This window comes from Schistocerca cancellata, chromosome 9, assembly GCF_023864275.1.
Source record: "Schistocerca cancellata isolate TAMUIC-IGC-003103 chromosome 9, iqSchCanc2.1, whole genome shotgun sequence".
NCBI classification, from domain to species: domain Eukaryota; kingdom Metazoa; phylum Arthropoda; class Insecta; order Orthoptera; family Acrididae; genus Schistocerca; species Schistocerca cancellata.
The window spans coordinates 65,128,785-65,140,447 of NC_064634.1; the positions used below are offsets into that span (position 1 = coordinate 65,128,785).

Sequence of the window (11,663 nt, forward strand, 5' to 3'; positions counted from 1 at the left end):
GAAGGTGTTGGCGACCAACAAATCTTTTAGGCTTATCTTAAACTGAATTTCACTGATTGTTAAGCTTTTTATGGCTGCTGGCAAGTTATTGAAAATCTGTGTTCCTGAATAATGCACACCTTTTTGTACAAGAGTAAGTGACTTTAAATCCTTGTTAAGATTATTCTTATTTCTAGTACTGATTCCATGAATTCAGCTGTTGGTCTGAAAAAGTGATATATTTTTAATGACAAATTTCATTAAGGAATAAATATATTGGGAAGCAGTAGTTAGTACCCCTAGTTCCCTAAACAGGCTTCTGCAGGATGTTCTTGAGTTCACACCACATATAACTCTTACTGCACGTTTTTGTTCCCGGAAAACTTTAGCTTGGCTTGATGAATTACACTAAAAAATAATCGCATGTGGCATTATGGAGTGGAAGTAAGCCTTGTATGCCAGCTTTTTCTCCTCCCAGTTGAATTTATTATCAAGCGGTAATCCCAAGAATTTAACACTGTTCACTTCTTCTATCTGCTTGTCATCGTATGCAAGGCATATACTGGTGGGACACCCCTTACAAGTTCTGAACTGCATCTAGTGTGTTTTTTCAAAGTTTAGTGACAAAGAATTGGGTGGTAGGAACCAGTGATTAATGTCCACAAATATTTTACTGGCCGATCTTTCTAAGACTACACTTGATTTGGTATTTATTGCAATGTTTGTATCATCGGCAGACAAAACAAACTTGGCATCCGGTAATGTTACTGATGAAAGGTCATAGATATACACAAGAAAAGTAAGGGCCCTAAAATGGAACCTTGTGGAACCCCACACGTAATTAGTTCCCAGTTGTATGATGCCTGATAGCTTAATACATGTCTCTTTCCTAATAACACCGCCTGTCGACGTTTTACTGTTAGGTAGCCAAGCTGTACCTGCGGGCACTAGATGGCGCTATCGCTGCAATGTCATGTTCACCTGCCGCACTTGTTAACGCGGGCGCCTCAGTCTGCTGCAACCTGTATGTAAAGTACACAAGCGGCAAGACGTAGTCAATACCTTCGCTGCGCAGTGCCGATGGTACTGTTACCGACGATTGTGCCGCTAAAGCGGAGTTATTGAACGCAGTTTTCCGAAATTCCTTCACCAGGGAAGACGAATTGAATATTCCAGAATTTGAAACACGAACAGCTGCTAGCATGAGTTTCTTAGGGGTTGCGAAGCAACTCAAATCGCTTGATACGGACAAGTCTTCAGGTTCAGATTGTATACCGATTAGGTTCCTTTCAGATTACGCTGATACAATAGCTCCCTACTTAGCAATCATATACAACCGCTCGCTCACCGATAGATCTGTACCTACAGATTGGAAAATTGCACAGGTCGCACCAGTGTTTAAGAAGGGCAGTAGGAGTAATCTCTCGAACTACAGACCTATATCATTGACGTCGGTTTGCAGTAGGGTTTTGGAGCATATACTGTATTCAAACATTATGAATCACCTCGAAGGGAACGATCTATTGATACGCAATCAGCATGGTTTCAGAAAACATCGTTCTTGTGCAACGCAGCTAGCTCTTTATTCGCACGAGCTAATGGCCGCTATCGACAGGGGATCTCAAGTTGATTCCGTATTTCTATATTTCCGGAAAGCTGTTGATACCGTTCCTCACAAGCGACTTCTAATCAAGCTGCGGGCCTATGGGGTATCGTCTCAGTTGTGCGACTGGATTCGTGATTTCCTGTCAGGAAGGTGGCAGTTCGTAGTAATAGACGGCAAATCATCGAGTAAAACTGAAGTGATATCAGGTGTTCCCCAGAGAAGCGTCCTGGGACCTCTGCCGTTCCTGATCTATATAAATGACCTGGGTGACAATCTGAGCAGTTCTCTTAGGTTGTTCGCAGATGATGCTGTAATTTACCGTCCAGTAAGGTCATCCGAAGACCAGTATCAGTTGCAAAGCGATTTAGAAAAGATTGCTGTATGGTGTGGCAGGTGGCTGTTGACGCTAAATAACGAAAAGTGTGAGGTGATCCACATGAGTTCCAAAAGAAATCCGTTGGAATTCGATTACTCGATAAATAGTACAATTCTCAAGGCTGTCAGTTCAACTAAGTACCTAGGTGTTAAAATTACGAACAACTTCAGTTGGAAAGACCACATAGATAATATTGTGGGGAAGGCGAGCCAAAGGTTGCGTTTCATAGGCAGGACACTTAGAAGATGCAACAAGTCCACTAAAGAGACAGCTTACACTACACTCGTTCGTCCTCTGTTAGAATATTGCTGCGCGGTGTGGGATCCTTACCAGGTGGGATTGACGGAGGACATCGAAAGGGGGCAAAAAAGGACAGCTAGTTTTGTATTATCACGTAATAGGGGAGAGAGTGTGGCAGATACGATACGCGAGTTGGGATGGAAGTCATTACAGCAAAGACGTTTTTCGTCGCGGCGAGATCTATTTACGAAATTTCAGTCACCAACTTTCTCTTCCGAATGCGAAAATATTTTGTTGAGCCCAACCTACATAGGTAGGAATGATCATCAAAATAAAATAAGAGAAGTCAGAGCTCGAACAGGAAGGTTTAGGTGTTCGTTTTTCCCGCGCGCTGTTCGGGAGTGGAATGGTAGAGAGATAGTATGATTGTGGTTCGATGAACCCTCTGCCAAGCACTTAAATGTGAATTGCAGAGTGATCATGTAGATGTAGATGTGGCTGTACAGGTACGAGCAGCCCTTGGAGGCTCGCCTTCACTCATTCCTTTTAAATATTTTGTGACTAAAGCCCTTCTGGTCTGTTATTTATTTTATACGTGACCTGTAAGTACTGTCTCTGTCTTGTATTGTTAGTCAGTACTTACACTTTTTTATATAAAATAAATTTTCCTTCCCATAAATTTGTAATTATGTTATAGACCACTTTAAATGTCTAAATTCTGATGAAGACACTCAGAGAAGTGTTGAAACCTGGTTAATAAGACTAAAAAATTGTGACCCAGGGCTCATTTGTTTAACTTTCCCAAGCATCTTTGTTACGCATTCGTATGGCCTATACCAACCTGTAACGACTTCGGTAGTGCGGCTCTCAATTCGCCCATTGTCTGCCGTCATGCCTACTCGGTAAAGCTTTTAAACGCTGCGCCAACACACCGGAAATGGTTGTACTAGCGTCTCGTTTGCGATGTCCTTTGCCTCGAAAACGTACCAGTTTCGTGCTTCCTTGCGCGCAGCTGGTTCGGGATTCAATTCCCTGACAGGTCATCCTGATTTTTGTTTTCCATACTCTCCACAAACCACACATTTAAGAAACAGCGCAAACAAGAAATCTTTCAGTAGCTTACACAAGTGCTGATAGAAAATAAATGGCGATAGAGTCAGTTAAGGAGGAAACATTAACTGTAGTGAAAGAACTACTTACAACTCGGCGGCTCGCCATGCGCTGGCGATTAAGCTGCGACTTACCTGAAAAGAGAAAGAAAACAGGTCAAAAACTCGCCAGAAACAAATCTACGAATAATGTAGCAATGTATGAACGTTCAATGTAAGGGACAGGGCAAGTAACACCAAGAGAGGATGTTCGGCATGTATCTGGGAATTCAGAAGTCGCCACAGCTCTGGCAAATACCAGCGTCGTTGGTAATTACCAATAGAGCAGTGTTCTCGTAGCAACACACGGCCACTACAGCCACAACTAAGTCGGAGCTTCCCCTTAACCACCTCTTAAGGCGTTGTTCATACACTACTGGACACCAACGGCATTAGACCAATTTGCTTGAAAGTTTCTTTTTTTTTTCTCTACAGCAGGAATTAACGCAATCCGTCCCACTACGCTATGATAAACTCAGCAAGTCGTTAACCTCGAACTGTACTGGCAGAATGCTGCTACAACGAAAGAAGATTGATCGAAACCGAAATACAAAGAAAACAAAAATGCCCTTACTGGGATTTCAAGCAACATTTCCCTACTGGAAATTATTCAAAAATGGCTCTGAGCACTATGGGACTCAACATCTTAGGTCATAAGTCCCCTAGAACTTAGAACTACTTAAAGCTAACTAACCTAAGAACATCACACACACCCATGCCCGAGGCAGGATTCGAACCTGCGACCATAGCAGTCCCGCGGTTCCGGACTGCAGCGCCAGAACCGCACGGCCACCACGGCCGGCGGAAATTATTCGCTCTCTCTCTCTCTCTCTCTGTCACTCTCTCCCCTATGTGTGTGTGTGTGTGTGTGTGTGTGTGTGTGTGTGTGTGTGTGTGTGTGTGTTGTAACACCCCCTTGCTTCCCGGGATTTGCAAAATTACTAGTTGACAATGACCGTGAAATATGAATTTTGGCCCGCGTCGGAATAAGGCATCCGAATCCGAAGTAAATAATGATTATTCCGCGGGAAACACGAGACGTTATAACTTGATCGTTATTGAATGAGTAATTTCATTCAATAACGATCGGTAAATGAAATAATGGAAATAATTTGGAAATAAATTTTGCCAGTGGAAATTTTGCCGAAAGAAATGATTAAGTTATAAAAGCAATTACAAAATCGGTCGCCAGCTCAACTGATGAGCGACAGTACTGTTGAGTACGTGAATAATTGTGTCAAAAATAAAGTTTACCTGTTTGTAGCGCAGCAGGTGGAACGGGAACTTTTACGTAAGTGCTGTGTCAGGCTCAGTAGTCATATAAAAAAATGTCATAACAATCTAACTACACTTAAACATTAATGGTTAACTTTCAATAAGTATTTTGATAATTATTTTGTTCATAATTTGTCAGCTAAGTGCAATGCTGACAACACAGATAATTATCTATCGAGATTTTGAATAATGGACTGTCATTCTGTCTTTAAAATTAGGTACTTTGCACAGTTTAATCTACTGATAATGAAACATATTGCCAATAATTGATTAACTATGTTTTGAATGATAATAATTCATTAATTGGGGGATTGTCAGGTGGAATAAGCTTTATAGTTTCATGAAATATCCTTGAACTAACTTCAGCTGAATATGCATTGAAATAAATCTTAATAATCAAATTTATTACTTCAGTCTATTATTATAGATTATACTTCCCTCGTTGTCGACGGAAGTCCACGGCAGCGACACAATGTGGCATGGGGCTTTTACTGTTGCGACTTGGGCCCACAGTGCGCTTCACATTTAAGCCCTCGTTTCTTCAGCACTATGCCCATTAATCCATAATAACTTGCCCGGCCAGGCTTCCAGATATACCGACCATTACTTTCCCGTCGTACTTGATCCACACACTAGCCGTTAGGTGTAACACAGCTAGGACTAGCAGCACTCGACTGTACGCCTTACTCCGAGCACGGAGTCACTGCTACTACTGCCCGCTGGCGCGCTCCCGCGCCCAGAGGCGAGACAAAACAATCTCTCTGACTTCAACGTTAACTAAATATGCCCTGACCTGCCAGTGTTAAATATTAAATAATTTAAACATAGTATTTACAATACATGTTTACACTAGGCAATACATCGTATACAGTTTCATGTGTTGAGTAAGCGAATAAATTCATAGCAAGCACGGCGTTGTAGCGTCACAGTGTGTGTGTGTGTGTGTGTGTGTGTGTGTGTGTGTGTGTGTGCGCGCATTTTTTTTTTGTGACGAATCTCAACGTTAACGCTGTAAGCGACTTTCTAACCGCAAAAACACGTGCCTCCATTTCGAAGAGTTCGTCCACACACACACACATGGAGCACCCTCTGTTGCAGCATGATAATGGCCAGGCCACACACGAGCGCAATAATCCGAAGCCTTGAGTTCTCACTTTGATAATGATGAAGCGGTACAAGCAGAGGTGAGATTGTGGCTTTGTGGCTTCGACAACAAATTCAAACGTTCTACACTGATGGCATCAACAAACTGGTCTCTCGTTGGGAGAATTGCCTTCCTCGCCAGAGTGACTGTAATGAGAAATAAAAATGTAGACATGAATAATAAATACGTGGAATGTTAATATAGTTTGTTTTATTTAAAAAGCTTTAAGTGTTTTACATGGAAATTTCGGAAGGATTACTTTTGGGCACACACTCGTAATTTATTAATGACCGAAGCAAAATTTATAGCGTATGTTGTTGTCAAAGGTCTTGTGATAAATTCTCTATACTCCTGAGAGCTGAAAGAATAGATACATTTATTTGCTCGGGAAATTATGTACATACAAACACAACACATCAGACAGTATCTACCGGGTGATCAAAAAGTCAGTATAACTCTGAAAACTGAATAAATCATGGAATAATGTAGATAGAGAGGTACACATTGACACACATGCTTGGAATGACATGGGGTTTTATTAGAACCAAAAAAATACAAACGTTCAAAAAATGTCCGACAGATGGTGCTTCAACTGATCAGAACAGCAATAATTACCATAACAAAGTAAGACAAAGCAAAGATGATGATGTTTACAGGAAATGCTCAGTATTTCCACTATCATTCCTCAACAGTAGTCGTAGTCGAAGAATAACGTTGTGAACAGCACTGTGAAGCATGTCCGGAGTTATGGTGAGGCATTGGCGTCGGATGTTGTCTTTCAGCATCCCTAGAGATGTCGGTCGATCAAGATAGACTTGCGTCTTCAGGTAACCCCAAAGCCAATAATCGCACGGACGGAGGTCTGGGGACCTGGGAGGCCAAGCATGACGAAAGTGGCGGCTGAGCACACGATCACCACCAAACGACGCGCGCAAGAGATCTATCACGCGTCTAGCAATATGGGGTGGTTCTAATAAAACCGTATGTCATTCCAAGCATGTGTGTCAATTTGTACCTCTTTATCTACATTATTCCGTAGTTTATTAAGTTCTCAAATTTATACTGACTTTTTGATCACCCAGTATATCTCCTTCGACCAAGACCTAACAAAAAATTCCTGGTGTCGTATTCTTGTTCTTCGAACTCAGTTTGGTTGGAACTGACAATTTTTGTAAAGGGTAGAGACAACTTTGATGTTTTCGTCGACCAGTTTTTACAGAATCGCGTCCAGGTAGCGGCGCCTCGGATGAAACCGCCACTGTGCTGTCCGCAGGTGGCCGGAAGCAGAGGAGCGTCGCGCGCCCGTGGACTGGGGCAGCGGCAGGGACACGCCCGCCTCCAGCGGCAGCGGCAGTGGGGCGGCCAGCCTCGTGGGCGGCGGGGGCGGGGGCGGCACGTACCGCGTGCTGGGGCGGCGCCTCAGCTGGCAGCAGCAGCAGCAGCGCAGGCACCGGTCCGTGGGCGACCTCAGCGGACCCTCCAGGTCGCTGCCGCTGCCGCTGGACGCGGACTTCCGCAGCATCCCGGACCTGAGCGCCGGCGCCGGCTGGGGCAGCGAGGCCCACCTCTATCCGCAGCCGCCCCCGCCGCCCACGACGCCCCCGGCCCAGCTGCGGCGGGCCAGGGCCAAGCGCCTGCACCGACAGTTCGGCCTCTACCAGGTCACCCCGGCCGACAACAACTTCGACTACCTACGCAGGTACGGGCACTCCGCTCTGCTTTGCTTTACATTTCTTTCCTTCGTAATCGAACCGGTTGCTAAAACGGGCTGACAATTATTGAACTATATGAAAAAAAAAACGTAAATTAGTTACAAACTACGGCGTTCACACACTTTATTCAATACGTAAGCGTCACTAAAGATATTCGTACATAGGTTATGATATACTACTGGCCATTAAAATTGCTACACCACGAAGAAATGCAGATGATTGGACAAATATATTATACTAGAACTGACATGTGATTACATTTTCACCCAATTTCGGTGCATAGATCCTGAGAAATGAGTACCCAGAACAACCACCTCTGCACGTAATAACGGCCTTGATACGCCTGGGCATTGAGTCAGACAGAGCTTGGATGGCGTGTACAGGTACAGCTGCCCATACAGCTTCAACACGATACCACAGTTCATCAAGAGTAGTGACTGGCGTATTGTGACGAGCCAGTTGCTCGGCCACCATTGACCTGACGTTTTCAGTTGGTGAGAGAATGTGCTCGCCAGGGCAGCAGTCGAACATTTTCTGTATCCAGAAAGCCCGTACACGACCTGCAATATGCGGCCGTTATCCTGTTGAAATGTAAGGTTTCCCAGGTATCTAATGAAGGGTAGAGCCACGGGTCGTAACACATCTGAAATGTAAAGTCCACTGTTCAAAGTGCCGTCCATGCGAACAAGAGGTGACCGAGACGTGTAACCAATGGCACCTGTTACCATATAAGATGATACGCCAGTATGGCGATGACGAATACGCGCTTCCAATGTGCATTCACCGCGATGTCACCAAACACGGATGCGACCACCATGATGCTGTAAACTGAACCTGGTTCAAATGGCTGTGAGCACTATGCGACTTAACTTCTGAGGTCATCAGTCGCCTAGCACGAAGAAATAATTCACGTCACTTACCTAAGGAGATCACACACATCCATGCCCGAGGCAGGATTCGAACCTGCGACCGTAGCGGTCGCTCGGTTCCAGACTGTAGGGCCTAGAACTGCACGGACACACAGGCCGGCACAGAACCTGGATTCATCCGAAAAAATGACGTGTTGCCATTCGTGCACCCAGGTTTGTGATGCAGCGTCAAGGGTAACCGCAGCCATGGTCTCCGAGCTGATAGTTCATGCTGCTGCAAACGTCGTCGAACTGTTCGTGCAGATGGTTGTTGTCTTGCAAACGTCCCCATCTGTTGACTCAGGGATCGAGACGTGGCTGCACGATCCGTTACAGCCATGCGGATAAGGTGCCTGTCATCTCGACTGCTAGTGATACGAGGCCGTTGGGTTCCAGCACGGCGTTCCGTATTACCCTCCTGAATCCAACGATTCCATATTCTGCTAACAGTCATTGGATCTCGACCAACGCGAGCAGCAATGTCGCTATACGTTAAACCGCAATCGCGATAGGCTACAATCCGACCTTTATCAAAGTCGGAAACTTGATGGTACGCATTTCTCCTCCTTAAACGAGGCATCGCAACAACGTTTCACCAGGCAACGCCGGTCAACCGCTCTTTGTGTATGAGAAATCGGTTGGAAACTTTCCTCATGTCAGCCCGTTGTAGGTGTCACCACCGGCGCCAACCTTGTGTGAATGCTCTGAAAAGCTAATCATTTGCATATCACAGCATCTCCTTCCTGTCGGTTAAATTTCGCGTCTGCAGCACGTCATCTTCGTGGTGTAGCAATTTTAATGGCCAATAGTGTATAAAAACAGGGTCTATATGACCCGGGACAACCGGGAAATCCGGGAAAAACCCGGGAATTTTTTCATCCGGGGGAAAACCGGGAAAAATCCGGGAATTTTTCAGAATTCCGGGAATTTTTCATTGTTTTAGCTTTCAGTTAAATTTTTGTAATTTTGACTGGTAAGAATTGATTCTCTAGCGAAGAATGTTACTGTATCCTGCTACTGGAGAATGACATTGTAGAATAAATTATAAACGAGAGGAAAAAAAATAAAACTTTAGTGGCAAAGGAAATGCGCAATTTACAGCAACAAAACACCGAACACGCACAAACGTCTGCAAATAGCAAAAATATGTCAAAGGCCGTTGGGTGAAGACTGTGTAATTCTTCGTAACAATATACTGCTTGCTATGAGCATGACGTCACAAACTGTTCACATTAGGTTCGTTTGACCACTTGCCATGCTGATGCGCATTCATATGAGCAGTACCTACTCCCGCTTTCCGCTACTTGAAGTGTGGCTGTTAGCTGTACCAGCAGTATCCTCTGATGCCCTGTTTCTTTTGTTCTGTAATGTAAGCTCTCTTAGTGCTTTATACATACGAACATGCGGGCTTCCTACACCACTGCAGCTACGTATGCGCAGTAATGCCTGTTTTCTGGCGCTCTCTGGCAACTGCTAAATCGAGCCTTTTTCTAACAGTCTCCGGATAGTATTGTGAAAGGTGGTTCGAAATGCGTTACATTCAAAGTAATATTTTTTTTCGTAAGATGAATTATGTTACGTGTGAGGAAGTGGGATGAGTTTCTAAATTACAGAGCGTTTAAAACTGAACACTTTAAAGGACAAGCCACTTACAAGAATTTCGAGCCCAGGCGTTTATGTGATAATTTTAAATTTACTAGGACATTTGTCTGATGTATCTTAAAATATAACACACACAAAAAAAGATCAATATGATATGTGAAAGCTTAGTTTCTGTTGTAGCTTGTTAGTCTTAGAAACAAATATTATATGTGAAAGCTTAGCTTTTTTTGTAGCTATACTATGTATATTAATGTAAACCGTTAACTTTTCCTCATTGTGTGTTCGCGCTAGGTAACCAGTGATCTTGCTATTGGCTGACGATAACACGTGTCCTATGCTCTGAATATCTGCTGTCATCGGCTGGCGTGAGATATGATTGGCTCACAAAAGGACATCGGAAGCTCAATTTCAACGCTCCGGAAACTAACTTGCTGTGTTTCGTGCAATTCGAATTCATACTTTCGTAATACGAAAATATGCAGCGTATATGTTGATGCAAATCAAAGGTCTATCCAAAACTTCTCTCCTTTTTTTTCATTAAAAGTCTTTCCAAAATTTCTCTCCCCGTCTTTACTTTTCTTCCGGGAAGTTCTACGCGAGTGTATAAAATGTTAACCATTCAAAGGATTGATAAGTTTTACAGTCCGAGGGAAAATCTATGGAAAACCTACTGTCACTTACCCCCAGAAAAAAAGCATATTTTTAAACGGGATATCCGGGAAGTACACTACTGGCCATTAAAATTGCTACACCACGAAGATGACGTGCTACAGACGCGAAATTTAACCAACTGGAAGACAATGCTGTGATATGCAAATGATTAGCTTTTCAGAGCGTTCACACAAGGTTGGCGCCTGTGGCGACACCTAAAAGTGCTGACATGAGGAAAGTTTCCAACCGATTTCTCATACACAAACAGCAGTTAACTGGCGTTGCCTAGTGAAACGTTGTTGTAATGCCTCGTGTAAGGAGGAGAAATGCGTACCATCACGTTTCCGACTTTGATAAAGGTCGGATTGTAGCCTATCGCGATTGCGGTTTATCGTATCGCGACATTGCTGCTCTAGTTGGTCGAGATCCAATGACTGTTAGCAGAATATGGAATCGTTGGTTTCAGGAGGGTAATACGGAACGCCGTGTTGGATCGCAACGGTCTCGTATCACTAGCAGTCGAGATGACAGGCATCTTATCCGCATGGCTGTAACTGTCTCCAGGTCTCTCACCAATTGAAAACGTCTGGTCAATGGCGGCCGAGCAACTGGCTCGTCACAATACGCCAGTCACTACTCTTGATGAACTGTGGTATCGTGTTGAAGCTGCATGGGCAGCTGTACCTGTACACGCCATCCAAGCTCTGTTTGACTCAATGCCCAGGCGTATCAAGGCCGTTATTATGGCCAGAGGTGGTTGTTCTGGGTCCTGATTTCTCAGGATCTATGCACCCAAATTGCGTGAAAATGTAATCACATGTCAGTTCTAGTATAATATATTTGTCCAATGAATACCCGTTTATCATCTGCATTTCTTCTTGGTGCAGCAATTTTAATGGACAGTAGTGTATTTTTCCTTGTCCCTGTATACACCCTGAAAAAAAAATGTAAAAATCCGATTGCCTTGTGGTCTTCTTGTGAGAAGCGGGTCGGTTGGCGGGTTGTAATGATACAATGATGGA

At 44.0% G+C, this 11,663-nt stretch overlaps 1 long non-coding RNA gene across 1 annotated transcript in view; it reads left to right on the forward strand.

Moving 5' to 3' along the window:
- The window catches only part of LOC126101098 (uncharacterized), a 102,052-nt gene extending 94,956 nt beyond the window's left edge, over positions 1 to 7,096 (forward strand). Inside the window, exon 3 of the long non-coding RNA XR_007522260.1 lies at positions 7,042 to 7,096. This is a non-coding gene — a long non-coding RNA (uncharacterized LOC126101098). The remainder of the gene's footprint in view (positions 1 to 7,041) is intronic.
- Positions 7,097 to 11,663: the final 4,567 nt, after the last annotated feature.